General features: G+C 38.0%; 1 protein-coding gene and 2 long non-coding RNA genes across 16 annotated transcripts in view; 1 reads left to right on the forward strand and 2 right to left on the reverse strand.

Annotated features, from left to right (window-relative positions):
- Positions 1-24,638, forward strand: part of ADGRL2 (adhesion G protein-coupled receptor L2) — a 619,307-nt gene that overhangs the window by 315,980 nt on the left and 278,689 nt on the right. The window lies entirely within an intron of this gene.
- LOC113599291 (uncharacterized) lies at positions 69-14,179 on the reverse strand. Its single transcript, XR_003420098.2, has 3 exons — positions 10,480-14,179; positions 9,112-9,304; positions 69-8,019 (listed from the first exon to the last, which is right to left on the reverse strand). It is a non-coding gene; the product is annotated as an uncharacterized LOC113599291 (long non-coding RNA).
- Positions 14,244-24,638, reverse strand: part of LOC128313906 (uncharacterized) — a 57,905-nt gene continuing 47,510 nt past the window's right edge. For both annotated transcript variants that reach the window (XR_008294997.1, XR_008294998.1), the window contains 3 exons: positions 21,383-21,473; positions 17,863-18,003; positions 14,244-15,878 (listed from right to left, as the gene is read on the reverse strand). This is a non-coding gene — a long non-coding RNA (uncharacterized LOC128313906). The remainder of the gene's footprint in view (positions 15,879-17,862; positions 18,004-21,382; positions 21,474-24,638) is intronic.

Consider the following 24,638-nt stretch of genomic DNA (forward strand, 5'->3'; position numbering starts at 1 on the left):
CTGCTTGGGATTCTCTCTCTCCTTCCTTCTCTGCTTCTCCCCCATACTCCCTCATGCTTTCAAAAAAAAAAAAAAAAGAAAGAAAGAAAGAGAAAAGCCTTACCTTACACAGACTATCTACAGCTAACTTCGCCAATTTGTCTTAACTAATTTTACATTGTCTAGTTATGGCTAATTATTCATAGTCTGGTCATACATCCCACTTTGCCTGGGATGGTCCCAATTTACACCAATTGTCTGTCATAATTAAAAATAGCACCCCTTTCACTTGAAAAGCACCAAGTTTCAATAATAAATTATATGATCACCCTAGTTATTCACCATATTCTGGTAAAGTGGTTTGAAAATAACAGGATTGTGCCTCCTTAACTCACTCTTACTGCCCACTGTATGTCTTCTCATCATCTGTACATAATCTTGAATACCTCCCAGATAAGTGTCATCGTGACAGAATAGAGGAGGAAAAAGAAGGAATGCAGTCTGCTCAAATGTTCTCCAAATACTGGGGGCAAAATCACCTCCAAGTCATTTGGTAGGAGTACACTGGTCTAATTCTTTTAGTTAATCACTGTATTTTGGTTGTTTTGTTAAGTTAGGCCTGATTGATTGCAAGAGGGCATGGGCAGGTGGTGAGCATTTGGCCATTTGGTCTTGCTGTTAAATGTTCCATTTGTAGGGTCCAGACATTTGCTAGCCATATTAATTGTTAAAGTCAAGTTTAGAAATGTGAAAACAGAAGAGAATATGTTCTTTAAGAATTGGTTCTTTATTCTCATCGTACTTCCTATAACTGATTTATAGATTTTTTTCAAGTATGGCAAATAAATTTGGTAGATAAAAGTTGAAAATAAAATATTTAAACTTAAATATTAATATGGTTTTGATTTTGGGTAATCATATGTTCACACAGCTAGAAGAGTCATTGGTGAACTGTATATCCTGCTACCCTAAAGCATGACTGCAAATTATAAAATATCTCAATTGTCAGAGGAAAATATAAAAAGGATTTTTTTTTCTTTTTACTTACCATTCTGTTTTTAATTTGTACTTCTAAATTATCCATATCTAGGAAATCTTTCCAGGGCTCAACATAATGCCTTATAACTAATACTCAAAGAAATGTTTATCAAGTGAACAAATGAAAGTATTCTTCACATCTTCACAGTTATCTCAGATTTCTAACATATATAATACCATAAGGTAAACTATATCCTGGATTTAAAATAAAAATATTTGCTTATCTTCTCATAATTCAAGGATATATTAAGATCTGCATGTCTATGTGAATTCCTTTCATAAAAGCAATAACAAATTTTCAAGCAGAAAAACCTATAATTCCCCTCCGGTTTCACTATAGTCATGTTGATGTGCTTCCTTCTGAAATAATCAGTGCCTTAAAAAAAAGGAAAAACAAAAAAACCCAGCATGTAGTGATTAGAATATGCATTCTGTGAATGGTACCAAACCTTTTTGTGAATCAAATTCTTTCAATTCTCAAGAGCTTCCCTAACCAGGCATAGATTCAAGAAATTTCTCAGTGATTGCCTCGCTTACTAGAGAATGATTGAAAAAGAACATACACTAAGCCTCCAGACTCTGACAAGCTTTCTGAGGGCACAAATAATTGAGACAATTTAAGAAACTACTTTTATTCTAGTCTATGAATGGGAGTATCAACTTATCATTTCCTTCTCTCTGTCCCTCTATAGTCCTAAGGTATTCATAAATATTTTATCTTTGCCTCATCTCATTTAATTTGTTTATTATATTTATCTGGGTAGAACTTTAGTCTGAAACTGATTTGATATATGTGGTGTTCAGGCCATACTCATTTATTTTATATGTATTTATTGAGTCACTATGTTGTGCCAGGTACTGAAGTTGATGTGAAAATACAATAAAAAATGAACCTGACATTGTCCCTCCCATAAGGATATCACAGTCAGAGAGGGGAGGAATGTCAATAAATAATTAAGATAAATACTGTGTGGCTCAGACAATAAGAAAGAGCTGATCAAGGCACAGTGATGACACAGAGAAGAAAGTGATTCATAATGAACATTGTGTGAAATTGTAAAATAAATCTTCAGAGATAGATGAGTAAACTGAATCTTTAAGAATTACTAGAGTTAGCCAAGTAAACATAGTTCATGAAGACCATTCCAGATAGAGGACATTCAAAGGTGCATTATAGGGATAAGCATCTGGAAATCACAGAGAAATTATCTTAATATTTAAGTAGCATTTTCCTTTAGAAATGTATGTCTTACGTGCTTTCTAGGCATATTATAAAACATTTGATCCTTTTTGACCATTCTCTTTAAGTAAATTAATATCCAAGCTGAGATGCCCTTCATTTCTTATTCAGTAATGTAGGCAATAAATTCTCATGAAGGCATTACTAATCCCAACTCCAAATTTAAAACGTCATTTTTTATACAAATATGTTTGTCACCAAAACAAGTAGCCAGAGTTGGTACTGGGTCGTCTTCCATCCCCATGAGTCTCAGTCTATGAAATGGAGGCTGATATTCCTTTTGAAAAACATGTTAAGTAAATATATTGTCTCTGTACAGGAACTTCCGGATGTTATAAATTGTAAACCTCCGAATGAGATATCATATCTAGAAACCCCCGATATTAACAACCGTACAGGTATTCCTCTACATGGAGATATTTAAAGTGCCTTCCATTTCTAGGATACCACGACTGACTAATTGCCTTATGAACCCACAGAGGTTCTAGTTTACGTCAAGAACCCCCGCCAGGATACCCTGTGATACTCTGAGCGCTCAGTGTAACTCTCGTTATGACACATCATAAAGTCAGCCGAACTAAAAGGAAAGAATTCCCGTGAATAATGACCTCACCTGTTAGCTCATGGGTTTTTTCTAGTCAGAAAACAAGTTTCCTGCCTAAAGCTGAATGGCCGGGCTAAATACGGCAAGGTTGTAGGAAATCCCTAAACCAAGAAGCAAGCACAACCTAGGAAAGCTACTGCCCTGCCAAAATGTAATGTGTCTTTGTAAGTCAATTTTGAAATCAGACTCTCAAGAAAAGGAAATGCTACTTCATGTCACAACATCTGCTAAAGTGCATTTACTTCCAGCAGAAACAATAGGACAGCTCCACTTGGCACTTATCTTACTGAAAAAGGCCGAATTGCTAAAAAAGATGCAACACCATAAATAGACATGGTAATGGTCTGTCCACTCCAATGAAGGGGTTTCTGTGGACTCTGCACTTTTCCATGCCCCCTGCATCTCCTCACTCCTGTAATAAGTAAGCAAATAACTAAATAAGCAAATGAGCAAAACTACTAAAACGACAGAACCTTAATATAACCTTTTCAGCAAGAGATAAAAAGCGTATCGATTGGTGACTGCTGAAGGACATCGTTAAACTCTCAACGTTTGATTTCATTTCTTCTTCTCTTATTTTATTTATTTATTTATTATTTGGTCGCCCACAGGCATCTCTGTACTGACTGACCCTGCTAGTTCAACTATTAAAGAATTTCCCTCTCCAAGGAGGCCTGATGTAAACATGATAATCTGTTTGGCGGCTCCTATGATGGGCCATGAATAAAACATACGACAACCCAGTTGGAGTTCAAGCAGTTCACTACTTGTTACCAGAGAGAATGTTTGGAAGCTCATGGAACGCTTCACCATGCTTAATCCCAGAGGCTCGGAATCCCATTCTTGGTTCAGACTAAGCCACGAGAATTGTCTCTAACTATTGGCCTTCTGGTCAACCACCCTACACTATCTTGCTAAACAGACCTGATGCTAGGGATTGGATTTGAACGCTCCTCTAATTGTGGCAGAAAGCAAGTCTTTGCTTTTAGCATGTATGTACTGTATCCTTGACAACAACAACAACAACAACAACAACAACAACAAAATGTTGACTAGGTGAGATTTCGAAAAAGAAGTCTGAAGACCAGAATGAAAGAGCTAGAAAGCAGCTATATCTGTTGTATGTAACAACAGTGCACACACAGAAATCAAAATGAAAGATACCTACGTGCTTCTGTATAACAGCAAAAATAAGTGATTGGATATTTTTTGTCCTTGATTAACTGTATAACTATAAAAAGAAAGGGTTGTGCTATAATCGCTGCACTAGCAAATCAAAGAGGCAAAACCTGTCCCTGCTTGGGTGGATGCTGTTGGGTGCATAAAATCAGAGAGGAATTATTTAATATGACCTTTCCTACACAACAAGAGAACAATTGTTGTTATAATTCAGGTTTGTTTTTAAAGCAGGGTCATTAAAAAACTGCTTATAACCCATTTTTTTCCTGGAAATCTCTCCCTTTGTGCACTGTCTTTGGCCATTAATTCTCTAATTATGTTCCTGCATATATTTAATTTTTGATCTCCTGTAGAAGGAACCATAAAGTGAACACTTTATATAAAGACGGTTTTATATTGCTATGTAACAGCTGCTATTGACAGAACAACTTTCCTGGGACTGTCTTTTGTCTGTCAACAAGTTTTCCTTATCATCTCTGACATACTTTGTACTTTTTACATGGTTGCCATTATTCTTTATTTCAAGGAAAAAATTAAACGCAATGCTGAGTACTGGCAACATTTGGAAATTTAAAGTGCATTTTTGCATTCCTAGTATGCTTTAAAGTAAGTGTGATTTGGACAGTGCGTGTGAGTGTGTATGGTTTCTGTAAAATTCAGCATTCTACAAAGAGCACTGCCAACATACAGGGGCATAATGAATGTAAAATAATAAGTTAATGTCCAGAACACATCTACTTTAAAAATATTATAAATAATAAAATTTGCATCTACTGCATATGTATAAGATCTCGTCTATATTATTTATGCACCTCCGTTGTAAGATTTAGGTGACTTAATTTAAATATACTGTCTAACTCTCAGTAAATCATTATTGGGAAAAAAAAGTTGGATTTTAAAAACTTTTTGAAACCATAATGAAATCTCTTTTGAACAATTCTTTGAAAAAAATCTACATCTAAATACTCCTTATAGTATTTGGTGAGAAAATTATAGTAGCACCTGACTCATCAGCCTTACCCTGAAGTATGATGTTCCACATAAGCAAATTTTTCTGACAATTGCAGTTTACCCCCTCCTGTATTTTATGAAAATCAAATGAGACAAAATATAGAAAAGTGCTTTATAAATGTTTAAAATGTATTATAATGGATACTATCTATATATTCAGTATGTTACAAACTTGCTTTTACTTTTTTTTTTCATTTTTGTTTATTTATTTTGAGAGAGAGAGAGAGAGAGAGAGCATGAGCAGGGGAGGAGCAGAGAGAGGGAGACAGGAAATCCCAAGCGGGCTCCGTGCCGTCATTGCAGAGCCTGATGCAAGGCTCAAACCCACGAACCATGAGATCATGACGTGAGCCAAAATCAAGAATCAGACGCTTAACTGACTGAGCTATCCAGGTGCCTCTACAAATTTGCTTTCAGATAATTGATTTGTAACAATCTTTCCAAAATATTTATTTTCCTGCCTTCTTAAGCGGCATATATGAAATACAAATTTTCCTGTATTTAAAAAAAAATGTTTATTTATTTTTGAGAGGTTGGGGGAGGGGTGGGGGCGGTGCAGAGGCTCTGAAGGGGGCTCTGGGCTCTGAGCTGACAGCAGATAGCCCAATGCGGGTTCGAACTCAGAATCATGATATCATGACCTAAGCTGAAGTCAGATGCTTAACCGACTGAGCCATCCAGGTGCCTCTTGCCCTGTACTTTTTAATGGAGATGCATTAATTATCAACAGTAATTGTAGGATTCTGAAATTTTACAAAGGTACCCTCTGCAATATCTTGCCCTTGATAGAGGCTCCACGTGGTTATATTCTTGTTGGTGTTGTTCTGTTCTTTTAGTTCTTTTAGTTCTTTTATGGGTAAGTGTTCTGTCCTCTAGCTCTGTGAAGCTGTCAGTCCAGTTGGCTTTTTTCATGCCTTCCTAGTTCTCCTCCCTTCTTTTTCTTTCTACTTTACTACTTGAGTCTTCTGTGGTTTAGGAAAACAGATAAACAATCCCCTTAATCGTGTCTGAACAGGAAATAGGTCCGGGTGAGGATCCAGTAGGTGTCTGTAAATTTTGGCAGATGTGTTTCAGTATAAACTTTTTGGAGTTTATATTCAGGCTACCAAATGTAAACTCATTGAACAAGTGTTTATTGAGTGGCCAGTGTGTTTCAGGCACATAATTATACAGACACAGCCCTTGTCTTCAGAAAGCTTACAGTCTACTTGGAGAGACGCACATAAACCACATGATTACCCAAATATTTAATTGGACCGGATGGATGCTATGAAGAAGAAATGCAGGATGCTCTGAGCACACTTACAAGAGGGCACCTGAGCTAATCTAGGAAGGCTTCCTTTTAAACCGAGACCTGGAAGAGGGGTGGAATTAAGGGTGCCAGATAAAGAAAATAGCATATAAGGATATTGTGTAGTGTTCACAGAATCTTTCTTTCTAGAATCTTCTAAGTAGGTGAAATCCTTAATTTTAAAGACCTCTTAATAAACAGGTAGTTTACTACATAATTTCTTTCAAGGAATTTTCAAAATTCCTTTGATGATTGGCTGTAATTCAACTTACTTTCACCTGCTTCTCCTTCTGGACCTTAGAGGTATTCTTCTCTCCATCTCGAGGCATTTGCTATTTAATTGTGGAGTATGGCTCTTCTGTAACCAGCCACTTTTTCTGCCTTACCTTGAGGACAAATTTTTAATTCCAGACTGTACTCGGCTCTCAAGCTGACCATAGAACTCCCACTGACGGCAGTGAGAGCTGTGCCTGTATATCTAGGAAAGTACACTGCCCTCTGTGTCACTGTCAGACTCCTCTGGCACAGAGCCTGGAAGCCCGAGTGTATGTGTGAGTCTCTAAGGAAACGTCCCTCTCTGCAGTGCCACACTAGAAATAGTGTGAATGGAAGCAGAGAAACTAGATGAAAAAGAAGGGCATGGCATCAGGACTGGTACCTGTTATCCTGCCAACCACAGCAGTAGAAGGAGGGGTGGAAGAAATTGCAAGCATTTTTTTTTCCAAGACTAGATTCTCTATTTCACAAAATTGTCAACTTACAGCCACAGATAGATTTTTAATAATTACCATACTCGCTAACACACACACGCAAGGCCTGGGCTAGGGTACAAATGGAAGCCTGAACTTGGGACCAACCCTATTCCCTTCCCGCCCCCTGCTCCGTTCTGTACGGCAGGGGCCTACCCAGCATGTGTCCAGCCTCCATCTCTGGCCTGCCCCAACTCCAGACAGCTACACCCTTAGGAGGACTGACCCAGGGAAGAGGCCTAAATTGGCCCTGGAAGTGGGCTTCAGGCCATTTGGACAGGGAATTTCTGGAAACACTTGTTCTTAACCACTCACTAAACTGTACTGCCTTAAATAATGGGGAAATACGTAGTGGTTTGAAATTGAACATACATGGGTTTTAAGGATGAGAGGGCCGTGCAACTTCGAAAACTTGCTTTTTAAGTCAGTGCTTCTCAGGCTTCACGTGCGTGAGAATAATCCAGATACCGTGTTAAAATGCAGATCTCGAGTCAGTCCATCTGGGGTGGGGCTCCAGATTCTGCATTTCTTACAAGCTCCCAGGTGATCTGGGTCTAGAGCCCACACTTTGAGTCACAAGGCCTATGCGAATATTAATGGTTTCAGTTGTCTATGGGGGTGTTTGTGTGTGAACATGCTGTTACTTCGGGATGGGAAGTTTTAACAGTGAGTGTAAGAAAGAAAAATCACATGATACCGTGAGATTAGAAGACCCAGCTTTTAGATTTACCATTGTTAAGATTCTTGTTTCAGATGTGTCCCAGACAAACAGCCTTCCATACCTATTCCTTCTCTGTATGAATCCGGTATCAGTGATGTCACCAGGTCTTATCCTTGAATTGGGCTCTCAAGTGTTGCTTCAACAGCCTTCTAAAATCTTACGGATTTCTAAGATACATATTAGAGCCAGTGGAAGACTAAACGTCTCCTGGTGCAGAAAAGAAATTTTGATTAGATTTAAACAGCTGTCATCTCTGAAATTTCCCTCTCTAAATCATCTTCTGCTTTCAACAAGCTCTTACATGTTGCTTTCTTGGATGGATGCTGCGATTGGTACACCTCTAACTATTCATGTTAACTGGGACCTGTGACATGGAGCTGATACATATTTTAGAACATCTTCACCAGCTTAAAAAGGCACTTGGCTTAGAGAAATTTACTCTGGTATCTTCTTTGCCACAATAACTCTATTTCCTCGGATTAAACAAAATTCAATTATACAAAGTAGGGCAATGATGTCACAGGTCGCACTGCTGAAAGCAGGCTTGAAACTATCACAGACAGATAGCTTTCGTTTGACTTAGAGGAAATGCGATCTAAAGCACATATGTTTTCAGAAGCAGCTTAATCTCAATCATCAAGGTCCCTGGGCTTATGAGAAATGGCAATTTAAAATGTTGACATTAACGAAGATTATGTAATGGAAAATTGACTAATGTTTTAAGGATAAATCTATTTCTAGATTGTGTTATTCTGCATTTTTAAAATAAAATGTGAAATATTCTGCGGGGTAGTGGACCAAACCTCCCCCTGAGAATTTATAGATTATTAACTGAAATGGCAGTTTTCTTGTTAGTCATGATCAAAGCGATTTGGGAATGTCTAAAAACATGTGAAAGTTGATTACACATTTTATTACTGGCACCACATTGACTGGCCACCCATATGATGGAGCAATTGTGACTGTGGATTAGTTCCAACTAGCCTCAGGGAAAGAGCACACTGAGTTGAGACCTTTAGAAAGCATTTATTTGCTTGCCTCATTTAATCAAGTGACTTTTATAATTTTCCAGCTTTTACCCTTATTTATTTCACATAATGAGAAAGAAAAAATAAATATCTTATTTCTGGCATTTACACAAAAGATATCCACCATTTAAAATGTCATTTCAAGACACAAATACCTATCTTTTTCAAGAAATTTATCTGTTTTGTTGTTCAATGAGACAAAACATGCTTAAACACAAGAATTCTACTTGATCTTAAAGTAACCAATATTTGTCTTCAGAGTCATACTTACCTCTCAAAATCCTATCCATTTTGGAAGACCAGGAAAATCCCTTCTCTTCCAGGAAACCTGTATTCCTCTAGTCAGAATTAACTCTCTCACTCTCCTATACTCTGGCAGCAGAATTATGCACATTTACGAATAAGTCCTTTATATAATCTTTATGGAGTGCAACTAGATACGTTTGGTACTAGAAGGTGAGCTCCTGGGAAACAGAAATAATTATTCATTACTTATTTTTTATTTAATGTATTTAATTCATTTACATTTAAGTGTAATACATTTGTTTAAGTGTATGTTTGTTGTTATTTTTCCGAAAGAGCATAACCCCAGTGCTTTCTCATAATAAACATATATTGTACAATGCTCGAATTGAAACTTCCTGATTGTCAATGATTGTAGATGAGTGAATTGTGGATGAATTAATTAAGATCACCAAATCATCATACTGACTTTTTAAGAAATAACCTATGGTAAATGATTATTATAAAGTATTAGAGCCCTGGCAATACGTCAAAATTTAACATTTGAACACAATTTGGATAAAATAAAATCACATTTTAAAATATGTTTTGTGTCTTTAATATGGAAATTTTAAAATTTAACGTTGTTTTATTTTTAAAAATTCAGGGAGCATTTACCTCTCATAAGTTAATAAATAAATAAATAAATAAATAAATAAAATCATGTATATATAATGCATAGCTCATAGGATTTCTATTGCTGTTATTTCAAGATACTCCATTTGTATTCAAAATACTATTGTAGTTTACAAAACAGTGTGCCACTCAAACTAACACATAAATAAACAACACATCCAGTGATCATTTCTGTATACTGTTCACTATTGTAGGAAACTAAATAAGACAGGCCACTAGAGAATCAGAGCCAACATTAATGCTTAACCCCTGGCTCACGTTTTAATTTTTCATTTATTGCAATAAAATATATAGATTTATGTATTTTCTTTTCTGCTTTCCTTTTTCTTTTAATGGGTGACCTTGGCAAATTTTCCATTTTCCCTATTTTTAGAAGATTGTTAACAAGTCCACAGGCATCAAGAAAATATACTCTCTGGAGTATTAGAACTCAAGAAATAACATAATGACAATCTACTCCTCCAGTTCAGAGAACCCCTTTACAGTGGCATTAAGAGGCTTTCAGATGAAAAAATACATAAATTAGTCATTTAAATTCAGGCACTGAAGTGAGAAAAACTTGGGTTTACCAACCAGTTCTACCACTTGCTAGTTGAATGACCTTGAGAAAGATATTTCATCTCCTTTAGATTCAGTTCCTTAATAAGGAACAATGGAGATGAGAACAAGGCCTACCTACCCTAGGTTGGTTGGAGGATTCTAATCCATGTAAAGCACTTACCACTGTGCCTGGCAGAGAGCCCATCCTGAAACTGACGTTGCATGGTGCCATGGAAAGATCTCTTCCTGAGAGCCAGACCTTGCCATCCATCAGCTAGTCAGGCACGTGAGCTTGTGAGCCTGTTTGTCTCCTCACCAAGTGTTTCTGTTTTTGTTTACTCCAAGCAAAAGGAGTTACCAGATTGTAGCAATTAGAAGAGAAAGTGAGACCCCTCAAAGTCAGAGAAAGAAAATCAAAGCAAAGACTTAGTCACTAAATCTTCCAGAAGGAAAGAGAAAGAGGAGCTAAAGCTTGATGGATTACATTCTGAATTCAGTTTCTTAAAAAGGAATTTTTTTTGTGGTAAGGGACAATGGAAAGATACCAAGTTACAATACAAACCCAAGGGCAAGCCTCATGGAAATCAAAGACAGTGACACTACAGGCACATTGTAGAATAAGGGAATGTTTGAAAAGAGAGGGCTCTGTATTTACCATTTTGCTTGATCTACATATCAAAAGCATCCTCCAACTGTATATAGAAGATCCTGGCAGGAAAATGTTTCATATGAAAAATAAAAAATAAAATAAAATAAAAAAGAAAGAAAGAAGAAAGTGCTGGAGGCCATGTCGTTTTTTTTTTTCATCGTATTCTCTTTCACAGATTTCGGGCCAGGTGCGTGAGAGTAGCTCATGCAAAGGAATACCTTCCCAATCACCACAAAAGCAAAAGAAGATACTGGAAAATACAGCATCCTCCGTACTTAAAATGAGATAACCTAACTGAGAACTAGAAATGATCAGGGAAAATTAAGTGGCTACTGCATGAAAAAGCACACCTTATTTTTTTCCATCTAATAAACTATTATGTAACAAGTAAAAGCCCACTGTGCTTGCTAGGAAAAAGAAAATTTTGCTCAGCTAACTATAGAAATATTTTTATTTGATAATATATTTTCCTAAGTTCTTTTGAATCAGTAATATGGAAATACTGAAAGTCAAATCTCCCATGAGTTGAAATCAAGTGATTAGCTATTTGAAAACCTATTATTCTACCCATGCATTAGGCCTTATCTGTATAGCAGATCCCTTTACAGCAAAAACAAAAACAAAAACAAAACAAAACTTAGCTAAGAGATGTCAATTTTTTTTTTTTACTACAAACCAGTTAATAGGAGTTTAAACTTATTTTCAGGTATGTTGTTGTTTAGCAGCAAAAAAAAAAATCTAAAAATTTTTAAGAATTAAAAAAAATAAAATAAAATAGTTCGGTTTTAGAAAAAAGAAATGATTTCACTCAAAATGAAAGGCTCAAATTTGTCATAACACTCATTAGTCAAATGTGTGATTTACTTTGATTCAAAATTAACTTCAGGGTTTTCACAGGGAAATTTCATTAATGCTACTTACACAATTATTACACTTACAGAAATGTGTGGAAAATACACTGGCTTTTATAAGACTCCGATTCTAATCCTGACGCGACTGTGTTCCAGTTGTGATACTAGACAACTGTCTCACCCTTCCTGAGTTCCATAAAAAATAATGATAAAACTCCCTATTGTTTATGTCCCATTGTTACTGGGAGATTTGAATAAACTAACATATGGAAATGACTCAATACAGTTCCTGAAATATTTGAAGAGGAGGAACTGTTAACACCCTTTCTCCATAAGAGCACCACCATTGAGACAACTGTTCAACTTGACCTTCCTCTCCCATATTAGTTGTATCAGTTGTATTAGTCATCAAGTCCTTCATTTCTACCTCCTAAATATCTCTCGATTATATCTTTTTCATCTTCCCTTCCACTTCCCAAGTAAATCCCCTCATTCATTTCCTTATGCCTTGACTAAAATAACGACCATGTAATTCACTCTTACCTACAGACTCAACCACTGCCAACCCATTCTTTATGCAGAATTCTTTCTAGTAGAATAAATATAATTATATTATTTTCTGCTTAAAACTATGACTTCCTGATGCCCATAAATAGAATTTAATTTCCCTAGAGTGAATTAAAAAAGGCATTTACAATTAGTTAGTTCAACATCATCTTCTATTTATCACATACTCTATGTAATAAGGCCACTACACTATCCTTTTCCGTGGACTTCTATCTTTGCACTCACTGTTCCCCTTACCTGTGATGTATTTCCCACCCTCTGACAGTGGACAACTATTCATCTTTAAGACACAGCTGAAATGTCATCTCCCACATGTCACCTTCCCAGAGCACACAGGAAGAATTTATCATTCCTGTAGGACTTATTTCCATTATACCACACCATATTTTATTAATTGCTTGTTTACATGTCTGTCTCTACACTAGACTATGAGCTCCACTGCACAGCACAGAGCTAAGAATGTGGTAGATAATATTTGATAAATATTAACTGAATTAATGATTGAGGACAATAATAAAAAAAATTGATGTTACAATAGGTCTGCCCATGAACTAAAGTCCCAAATTTGCAAGTGCCTTTTTATTTTTACTATATATTTGTAGCTTCTGTCCACACAGAAGTGGAATTGAGATCAGTATTTAGGGAAGTCAAAAAAAAAAAAAAACACCTTTTGAGTCAATTATATTGATGTTACAAGCAAATGTATCTTTAGCCTAAATTGTCTCAAGTTTAAATGTCTCAATTTACTCTGCTTGTTTAGACACAGCATGAACACAGAGGTATTTTTGTTTTTCTTAGAAAAATACAAATTTTAGATAGCCTATTCTCTGCCTTTGCGTGCAGGCACAAAGGGAAGTGGGACGTACGTGCAACAGCAAACTGACGTTTACACATGGATTCATCACTGAGTCTCAAAGAGTTCTCATTCAGCACACTTTGCACCCTGGTTCCCCTTTCTACAAAAAAAAAAAAAAAAAGTACCTCTGCCCTGAAGTAAGTTGGTCTGAACAGTGACCCTTAATTTCTCTAGTCACCCAGGTTGCAAATTAATGAGGGGTTGCCAGTGTGTGACCACACTCCCCAGCAGCTGAGTATTCGAGTGATGGGCACTGGCCTGCCTTGAGGTTTTGAGTCCTGAAGTGCTGAAGGATGGAGGTCAGCACTGTGGAGTCTTAAAGCTGGTGGCAGCAGCAGCTCAGCCCAAGTAGAGGCGATTTTCCGGGAGAATGGTCAACCATTCTGCAGCATGGGCAGAATTCAAAGTTCCAAGGACCAGTGGCCACCATCAATTTGGGCTGAAAGTCTAGGCTTCAAACCTTGGTGTGGAAACAATGCTTACCTTGTGCTGAGATGAAAAACCATCCTTATCAACAATGGAGACAACAAATGTGTCTGGCAACCTTTTTCTTGGATCCGCACTGTTGGTGTCATTAAATTCATGAGTTTTCTAGTGTTCCTTCTGTACAGGGAGCTTCTATACTTTTTAATATTGTATAATTTTGTTCTGTTGGGTGAGGGTCTGAGTTCTTTAAGCCGCAAACTTAATTCTTCCCCAAACTGGTATTCTCCATGCAATTACCATAAACCAATACTGCAATCAAGGATAGTCTTTAAAAAAATAAAAAGTACCTCTATCTTTAGGATGCTGTGGATTTTAATGAGAAGATTCAATGGCATTTCTTTCTTTCTTTTCTTTCTTTCTTTCTTTCTTTCTTTCTTTCTTTCTTTCTTTCCTCTCCTCCTTTCCTCTCTTTCTCTTTCTCTCCCTTCCTCACTCCCCCTTCCTGTCTTCCTTCTTTTCCTTCCATCCTCCCCTCCCATCCTCCCCCTCTCTCCCTCTTTTTCTTTCTTTCTTTCTTTCTTTCTTTCTTCCTTCCTTCCTTCCTTCCTTCCTTCCTTCCTTCCTTCCTTCCTTTCGTCAAGACAATAAGATAGAAAAGTAAAATGCCAAGGTGTACAACAAGAGGAGTCCAGCTATAGTAATTAACTTCATTTTAGTGCCCAGCATAGTGCTGACAGTGAATAAATGTTCCTTGCTGGTGATGAAATGCTAAACATGAGAACCTGTGTTTCTGGTTCTACACTGTCTTAAAGCTGCTATTATTCAGCATTTATTAGATACCCACAGAGTATGAGGCATAAACATGACAAGTAAAACACACAGTCCCTAACCTCTAAATTACAAAAGACAGATGCACAGGAAAGTAGGTGGATCTTGAAATTGTTTCCAAATGGCTATTTGTAGGAGGATTTAGAGAGTAGGAAAACCAAAGGGAGGCAGGGTGGGGTGGACAGGACAGAGTGTTAGGAAATGGAAGGAGGAAGAGGAGTTAGTGTTTTCGTAAAAGGAGCAGGGTAGGAAGTCAGACCAATTTCCAGAAGCATAAGAGTAAACAGGAGAGATCCACTGGTGATACTGAAGAACCCAAGGGAACAAGGAGGGGAGAGGGTTTTTCTATTGGCTCCCCATGTCCTCTTTGCTAGTAGGGACACTTCCTCTAGCTTCTCTGATCAGCAATACGAGAAAAAGCATGATTATTTTAAAGTAAGACACTCCCATGCTAAATGAATGGTCTTGTCTTTACTAGCCTCAGTTTCCTCATCTTCAAAATGGAACAATAATACTTCAAAGAATTCACCTAAGAAGATGAAGCATGTAAATGCCCCATACTGGTGCCTTGTACCTCCTTTAGGAAGCAAATCCAGAGTTCTTGGAAACTTAGGCTAGTGTTCTAATCTCTGATCCCAATTTCCTGCTTTTTTTTTCTTTCTCCTGTGTGTCAAAAGGGGTAAGATATCTTTTAGAAAAGAATATGAAATTTAAACAAGCAATATTGGTTAGTAAATATGTAGACAGGATTTATGTTAATGCTAAGGCTTCATTTCTAACTGAATTTTGGGCCGGTGAGATTTTTAACCTACTTAGTAATTTCTTTTTAGCAGTCAGATAGAGACCAAAAAAATCACAGTGGGAGCCTTGTAAAATGGCTCTTGGGGCCCTCAAGGGCATTCTCTCAGTCTTTTCATCAACAGAGCTGGTCTATATCGTAAGTCTTATTTATAAGGAGGCTTTCAGGCAATTTCACACTGCTTTTCTCTGATGCAGCCCCAAAAACATGTAAACCCAAGGGATTAGTAGCGACTTAAAGGGAAAATAGTGTAAAGTTACACCACGAACTGAGGCGGTGCAGCTGCCTTGATGCACTGTTCCCTTGGGCTCCTACAGTGAATGAAACTTATCTAAGTGGCCCAGTCCACTCCCACGCTGCCAGACCCGCAGCCTTTTGTTACAATGTGCACAAGAATTGCTCCATCTCAGGGGGCAGCCGAGTCTGTAATGACCTGCATTGTAGAAGCACACAGGAGTTCACTATCTAGGAATGAAGACTTAAATCTCCTTTTATATTTCTCTGTTGACAGTTGTAAGCAGGGCTGTGTAGTAAACAAAATGTTTATTCTGGCAGCGTTGCTTTCATAGGCAGTTCAGATACATTTATCGAATAGGGCAGCAGTCTGAAATGGAAATGAAATGGGAAGAGCAGCTGAGGACCATGGAGAAGTCTTGAAAAAGACTATTCCCCAAATGCAACCATCATGAGGCTGGCATACTTACACTGATGATCTCATCCAACCAATAATTAATAAGTGTGAATTAGGCTAATGAAATCAGATAGAGTAAGGAAAGGCAGCCTCCTACTTGTTAGCATTGCTATTTTCTTCATTATTTAACCTCTAACAGAAACTGAATCTGCTGCTCCAGGTGTAATTGAGCCTATTTGACTTCGATACAACTTTTTAAAAACTGTTCCAAAGAGCCTTTACGAAGGTATATAATTGTGACCATATTAAGAATCTATAGGACACATGCAACATCAGGAACATGGTTCAAATCAGAACAACTGTAGGAATTTCCTGCTCCTTTGATAAGACTAAATTGCAAGTAAAGTAAATGATGAAGAGGGATTTTCTTTGAAGGCAAGGATTTTTAAAAGTCAGAGACACTCCATCCCCCAAATGACAGCTTCTTTAATTTTTGACATGCACAATTTAGTAAATAATTAAACTATAACCTTATCTCTCTCTCTGAGGGTAAGCACCATAGTATGATCTGGAAAAGTAATGGAGATCAAAACTGAGCTCTTTGGCCTACAAGGCGGAGTCATGAAGACTTGACCTGGAAATGAAACGGGGAGATCACCTTCTGTGATGGGAATGTATGTGCTGCCACCGTATCCTCAATCTGCAAGAAGGGTGACTGTGAGTCTGATGTGATGTGGTTTCGATCTGAGGCTTCTCTTCCAAAGAAAGCTTGAGAATCTGCAAAACGAATCACGGGCAAAAGAAGCATGTGCTTCCCATTCTTCTTCCCATTAAGCGGCGTGCGGATAAGGGGCGCCCCGTGCAAACTGGAAGTGTTTGCAGACTCACTCCAGTGTTTGAAGTCACTCCAGTGACTTCACTTTTTCTCATGTCTTCCGTTTGAGCACAAAAGTGCCACAAAAGAGACAGGAAGTATGCATTTGTGACTAAGGGGTTAAACCCAGCAGGATGTGTGATAAAATTACAGTATATTTCCTATTTGATAATATTGGATCTATTTTGAGGTTACTTATCAGTTGGTTATTGTGCTAATAATTGCCATTAAAATTAATACTACATTTTGGGAATTAGGCAAAGAGCTAACAAGTTTGCTTTTACACAGAGCTTTCCAAAAGCAATCTGGGTAACTTGTTTCTGGAATGCAGCTGTGTAAGTTTTCATTAACATCTTGCAGGTGGAGCCTAATTTTAGTTCAGCCTTGAGAAGGGGGAATTGTTTTCCTCATGATAGGCTGGCACCACAACAGCAGCAAAGCAGGTGGGGCTTCACCAAGCATTTGTTTACTTTCCTGTTTTTAAAAAACAGATGATTCATGTCTTTAATCATACAGTTTCTACTTGATTTTAACATGTCTTTAACAGAATAGTCTGGAGTACATTTGACCTATAGTTACTCAAATGTGAAACAAAAGCAATGAAATGGAAAATGATAAGAAAATGAGCACTGAATCCTAAATATAGTGGAGGAGAAGCCAGTGAATGGAGTGAAGTAAAATTTAGAAATACATCTGTTTGGCTACAAAAGCATTTCAAAATGCAACCTTCCAGATTCTAGTTTGGCAATTTGAAGTTGGCTCAGTTAGAAAGTTCAGTTTTTTCCCCCCTGCCATTGAGAGGAGGAGACTATTAGGGAAAGGAAGCAGTTGCTGAGAAGAGGGGAGATGTGGGGTCAGAAAGGGCAACTGAGATGTGGATTGTTTTCTCTTCCAAGTTTCCCCCTCCCCCTGCCTTTGCATCTCAGGGAAGGACTGGTAATCAGCTTAAATTTTAGGTCCTTAGGTCCGAAGAAGAAACACTGTAAGGAATCAGAGAGTGATTAATGACAGTAATTTCTCTTTTAATTTGTTTAGGAAATATCTTAAGATGTATGTTAGACTTCCAGGGCACAGACCCCATACCTTTGCTTTGTTTCATGTGTCTGAGCACAGTGAACCTACTGTGTGTGTTTCCTTGCATATTAGGACAGTGTAGTAGGGCCATAGTACTGCTGCGTCTCCCAGGTCCTCTGGCTTAAACAAGTGCCTTTGAATTCTTCTGCCCTGTGGGGTGTGCAAGAAAATTCCATTACCTCCACAGAGAGGGGGCAGCTTCACGAGCTTCTTTCTTTCTATTCAGTCTCTTGGAATGGATGGAATTTGTGATTATGTTATATAGAAGTCTATTGTTCTGAACCTTAAAATAAAACTTTTTTTTTTTCTTAAAAGCCCTCTTCTGGACCCTGAAGGTCACCGTTCAAGGGCTTTACCTTTATAAAAGTTTTCAACCTGGGATACAGGTTTGTCCATGAATAAGCTTCAGAGTACTCATGAACAGAGTTTCTTGTGTTTTTTTTTTCTTTAGTAAATTTTTTGAATGTACATTTTTGTCTCAGGAGATAGTCCGCAGCTTTTTTTGGATTCCCAAAAAGAACTTATAACCCCCAAAATCTTAAGAACTATTGCCTTATACAGAATATTTTCAAATAAATAGAAATATTTAATATAAAGGAGCAGTTTACTTGGGCTAATGATTTTAATGAAAATAGAGTACTTGTCAGCCCTCCTCATATAATGAATCTCAGTCTGAATCAGAACTAAGCTCACACTGTAAGTCTGCCTAGTTCCTTTCCCTGGGATATCATCATTCTTTCCTTATCTTTACCCTGTAACTCTGCTAAATGAGCATCTAAAAGGCTCTTAAAATTTTAAGATGTGCTTCTTTATTCAACATATATTTGTTAAGAGCCTATTACATTTAAGGTACTTCTATTTTTTTTTAATTTTGTTAATGTTTATTTATTATTGAGAGACAGAGAGACACAGAGCGTGAGCAGGAGAGGGGTAGAGAGAGGAGAAAACACAGAATCTGAAGTAGGTCTCAGGCTCTGAGCTGTCAGCACAGAGCCCGACATGTGGCTCGAACTCACAAACCACGAGATCATGACCTGAGCCAAAGTTAGTCAGTTAACCAACTGAGCCACCCAGGCGCCCCGTTTAAGGTACTTCTAGATTTCAGAAATATCCAACTATCCCTCTTTAAGAAGTTCCGGGGGGATGGGGAGGCCATGTCTGGGTAGCTCAGTAGGTTAAGCTTAGGACTCTTGGTTTCAGCTCAGGTCATGATCTCACAGTTCATGGGGTCAAGCTCTGTAATGACAGTGTGGAGCCCACTTGGGATTCTCTCTCTCCCTCCCTCCCCCTCTCTCTCTGCCCCTCCCCAGCTTGTGCTTTCTCTCTCTCAAAATAAATTGGAAAAGAAAAAAAAAAGTCCCTGGACCTCTGGCCAAGACAATCTACTAAGAAAAGAAATTCAACCAACTGATATGTTTGTAAAAAGGGAAAACATGTAAGGCTTCAGATTTTCAAAGCATGTTGTATATCCTCCTTTTGAGATATAAACACAAGGGCTAAAAACAAATGACTGTGACCCTTTGACAAGAACCATACCACACCCAAACCTGTTTGTTCTGCCACCACATTCCGCCCACTTGCAGATTTGGCTGGAGAGGGGTGCGAGTGGGTGACAGAACGCAGGGATGGAACTTTAGATGTGGCTCCCATGAGTGGAATGGGAGGAAGGGTCATCAAAAGGCAAGAAGGAACCAGCTTGTTTGAGATTTAGGCTGAGACACTATGTTTTACTGATTTGATCTTACAGATTCCCTAAAGCTCCATCAGAATGTGATTTTACAACTCTCTTGAGGATAGTCCCACTGGAGATTGCAGGGTGCCCTTCCAATTTCTCGATAAGACCCAATCTTTGGATGAGATCTAGCTGTTACTGTTTCTTCCATTCCCCGACATCTGAGACTCTTCTCACTCTGTCCCAAATTTTTCTTTGATTCCAACTGATTCCCAGGAGTAGGAAGACAAAGAAAATGGGAAATGAGTTGATATGGAGAGGAATGGAGTTCTTCTAATTCTCTCTCACTATGACCCAGACTATCAATAACAAATGCCATAGATTTGATCTTCTCAATATTCCATTTGCTTTTAGCCTCATTTCTAATGTAAAATTCAGTGCCCAGCTTCTATTCATCATGAAATCCAGGACTATCTTGGAGAGGATGAAATGGAGTTGCAGCCCTATTTCCAGAAACTATAAAAGGTTGTTTGGACTATCTATACAGAAGGCTTAGTTTTTGAACATTCCTAGTTAAAAATCATAGAATTGGCAAGCTGCCGTCCTCACTTCTAGGTTTTTCATTTCTTTGTAAATTTTTCCTACACTCCTCTCTAGGCAAACCTACACTTTTCCTGCTGAGATTCCTTAAGTCATAGAGTAAAATGTCACCTACAGGAAACATGTGATTCATTTCACTCTTGCTGGTAGGTACATTCAGAATTCTACTTCAAGTGGGTTATTTCCCGTTTTTTAATCTAAACCTTACTGTGCTGCCTGCAGTGGAAGCCTCAACCACAGCTGCTGAAATAAAGTCTTTAGAGAAACACTTACAGGAGACCTGGTTGTTCTGGTGCTGCTTCTGAAGAAGTTCCAATCAGCAGCAGGGTAAAATTTATGGGATGCTTACGAGATTTTTGGTTTCTTAAAAGGGCACACATGCCGCAGAGAATCTGAACATATTCTATGAAAATTGTACAGACGTCTCAACCAGCACAAGGACATGCACAGAAAATTTGAGAGGTCACTGTCTGGCAAGACCACACTCAAATCATCGTAGACAAATGAGATAAATCCTGTTTAAAGACTTAAAATGAAAGAAAGTGACTCTGTAACTTCAGCTGGGGAGCCCTGCCCATATCTGAGTGTTATCTTTAGTTCTAGGATCCGTCTTTAGCATTTATTGGTACCAGCCCTGCTTGGTTTTTATTTATTTATTTTTTAGCCTACAAGTTGGGTAAGGATAAACAAAACTTTGGCCAAAAACTCTGTAAGTACATGAGGATCTCTACTTTGTAGAAAAGAAATAATAATTTAAAAATAGAGAATATTTTGATAGCTCATACCAATATGTGTGGGTAATGTCTACTCTTACTTTTCTTTTTTTAGATTTTTGATTATCCAGAGTTATATAGGCTGAGACGAAATGGCTTGCATATAGGTATTGTAATCAAATTGAAGGACATATTTTATTTTTCTGTTTTTTTAATGTTTATTTATTTTTGAGAGAGAGGAAGAGAGGGAGTACGCATGTGCACAAGTGGGGGAGGGGGAGAGAGAGAGAGAGAGAGAGAGAGAGAGAGAGAGAGAGAGAGAGAGAGAGACAGGATCCAAAGAGGGCTCTGTGCTGACAGCAAAGAGGGCTCGAACTCAGGAACCATGAGCTCATGACCTGAACCGAAGTCAGAGGCTTAACTGACTGAGCCACCCAGGTGCCCCAGGACATATTTTAAAAGTGTTTATTATACTCCCCCTACTGCTGAAGGAAGAGCTGATACTCCATTAACTTGGATCAGGTGGGACGACCCAGGTACTCACCAATCTTCACCCAGCAGTCCACAGTGTTGGATCCACTCCTTTGATGCCAGGCTATGGTGGCCTGGTGTGCCATGCTCCCTTGTAGATTACTCTTAGGTTAAAATAAAGATGGGGAAGAGTAAGCGAGACACAAATTGGCTTGTTAGGAAAATGAGAATTGGTGGCATCATCATCATCATAATAATATGATATTTTCATTGCTATAGCACATTATAATTTTCCAAGCATTTATCTGCAAGGTGATTTGACCTTTCTAATCATCTTTTGAGGAATATAGAGCAAGTATTATTGACTCATTTCATAGAATAGGAAATTTAAATCAGGGGTTGTAGAGTGGTAACAGGCATTGCTTTTGCCAGTATAATATTTAATAAAACATTAAATTAGTTGTCCATACTTCCAAAATCAGAGATTTCACATTAAAAAAAACCGGTACCTGACTTATCTAGGATAGTTGAGAGTTCTGCCACCACTGAACAATCCTGGGTCCATGTGCTCCATGACAACATAGTACACTATTTCCTGTTGCCTTATTTCCAGTCTCCTTACTCCTTCAGCTTTACTCACCAGGCCTTTCTAGGCATATGATTTTTGCACCCATAATGTAGAAAAACTTTTATAAGGCCATGTCTTGAAGCCATGACGGAGGGAGGCCTCAAGTGCAGCTCTACTGCTGCATTTTTTAAATCACAAAATGTTCACACCAGGACTGTCTGGCCACCGCCACCTTCTCTCCTCTACTCTGAGAACCTTCTGTTCCACTGAACTTCTCACACTTACGCAAGAGGCCAGGTGCCCCCACGACCCCATGTGGTTGGTGCTCTTCCTTATGTTTTTCATACTGCCTGCTTGCCACTCTCCCTCTCCTTACTTTATTCTAGTGTTCCACTCAAAGATCTCCTGTTCTCTGTTCTCTACAGCCATCTCAGAGCCCACCCGCAGCTTCCCACCTCTCTCCATCTCATTATTTATTCAGACTCTCATTTATTCAATAAGCATCCCATGAGTAGATTAAAAAAGGAAAGAGTAGTAGTATGCCAATGCACTAGTCCACACTTGACTTCCTCTTCTTCCCAGGTCTATGTTGCAGTGAAAACATTACAGTTTCCTTCTCTGTTTCAACTGTGGCTCCATTCACTTAATAATAAAGATTTTGGGAAGAATGATATTGAGCCACATCTATCACACGCACTGTGTTCGAATTTGGGCAACCTCTCTTCGAGGCGGGCCAACATAAAGCTTGTCGATTGAGTAGTTTTAATATATTTATCAAGAACGCTCCTTGCTTGAGCAGAGTAACTCATGTTTCCTTACCACTTTAGTAAATGGGGAAAACATTAATTCAAACTGTGGAGAAGGCAGTATTCTGCTTTCCCCCAGCAGGAGACAAATTGGTGCCTGGCAGGGAAAATTATGTGTCGAAAAATAATGCAGAAGAGATAAGGGCTAGCCCCAGTTATTGATTCATTACACAGATATTTTTTAACAGCTATTGTGTTTCAACACCAAGCTAGGCCCTGCAGATAAGTAGATATGTAAGTAAATAAGAGCCGTGGATCTTATGGGTGTATACAGGCATCTGAACAGGGTATAGGGGATACAAAGGAGATAGCAGTCAATGAAATCAACAAAATCCATAAATAAGTTGATCCTTGAGCTGCACCCCAACAGATACAGTATATTTTGCATTCACTTTGAATAGGATATTAACGGTACATAAAGAAAGTGCACAGTAGATGCAGAATAAATATACAGTATACAGTCTCCACACGCTACTAGAGTTTCAGGTCTGGTTCAATTACTTGCTAAAAATGTGACCTCGGACAAGTTGCTTAACATCTCTGTGCTTCAGTTGTTCCCTCTTTTATTTCAACGTTTATTTATTTTTGGGACAGAGAGAGACAGAGCATGAACGGGCGAGGGGCAGAGAGAGAGGGAGACACAGAATCGGAAACAGGCTCCAGGCTCTGAGCCATCAGCCCAGAGCCCGACGCGGGGCTCGAACTCACAGACCGCGAGATCGTGACCTGGCTGAAGTCAGATGCTTAGCCGACTGCGCCATCCGGGCGCCCCAGTTGCTCCCTCTTTTAAAAGGAGATGATAATGTTACCTACTTTATAAATCGTGGCAATAAGTGAGATAACGTATGTAAAATGTTTAGCACAATACCTGGCACATGGTAATAAAAAAGTTAGCTATTAGAATTATTAGAATGTGATACAGTATAAGCCCATATAATACATTGCTTTGAAATAGCCAGCATCAAAGAAAAGATCATATATTTCAAAGCTCTTATTAATGAAAACTTAGATAATTAAAACAAAAAAAGAAATCTAATATCTAATATGCCTTGCATCATTTATGTTTCAGTTTTACATTTTATTCTCACTCATCTTAGTTAATGAAACCAGACCAGGTCTCATTATTGCCCTTCTGCAACTAACTGTTCAATATTCAGTTTCTTGAATTTTTCAGCAAGGTTCATCTTCCAGCTGTAATGCATTAGCATAATACTACTGTGCTGATGCCTCCAATACTGCCTATTTCCATAGAGATACATTCTCAGCAACAAATTTTTATTTTCAAACTGATTAAAAATTGCGAGTCTTTCTTTTTCTTTGTTACATACCCACACATATATCTATACATCTTTTTTCGTAATATAGTATATTAATTATTTTATACTCCCCATCAGAATTATTATTATTAAACATACTATTTTATTAAGAATATTTTACGAATATTAAAATAACATATAAATGTACACACACAATGTTCTTCTGAGAAAAAAACTGTCTTAAAAAGCCTTTATTTCCTCCCAATTCTTTGGTTATTCCCATTTAATTCAGACTAAACTGAGGCTTGAGTCTTGTCTAGATAGAGTAAAATAACATTTAAAAGGTTTTTCACATTGGAGGGCTCAACATTTTCTTTTTTTTAGTTTTTTTTTTATTAAAAATTTTTTTTTTAACATTTACCTATCATTGAGAGACAGAGAGAGACAGAGCATGAGCATGGGAGGGGCAGGGAGAGGGGGAGACACAGAATCCAAAGCAGACTCTAGGCTCTGAGCTGTCAGCTCTGGTAGAGCCTGATGCTGAGCTCAAACCTACAAACTGCAAGATCATGACCTGAGCCTAAGCCAGACACTTAACTGACTGAGCCACCCAGGTGCCCCTAGGTTTATTTATTTTTATTTATTTTGAGAGAGAGAGAGAGAGAGAGAGAGAGAGAGAGAGAGAGAGAGCACGTGAGT

The sequence above is a fragment of the Acinonyx jubatus genome, chromosome C1 (genome assembly GCF_027475565.1).
Source record: "Acinonyx jubatus isolate Ajub_Pintada_27869175 chromosome C1, VMU_Ajub_asm_v1.0, whole genome shotgun sequence".
Classification (NCBI taxonomy): Eukaryota; Metazoa; Chordata; class Mammalia; order Carnivora; family Felidae; genus Acinonyx; species Acinonyx jubatus.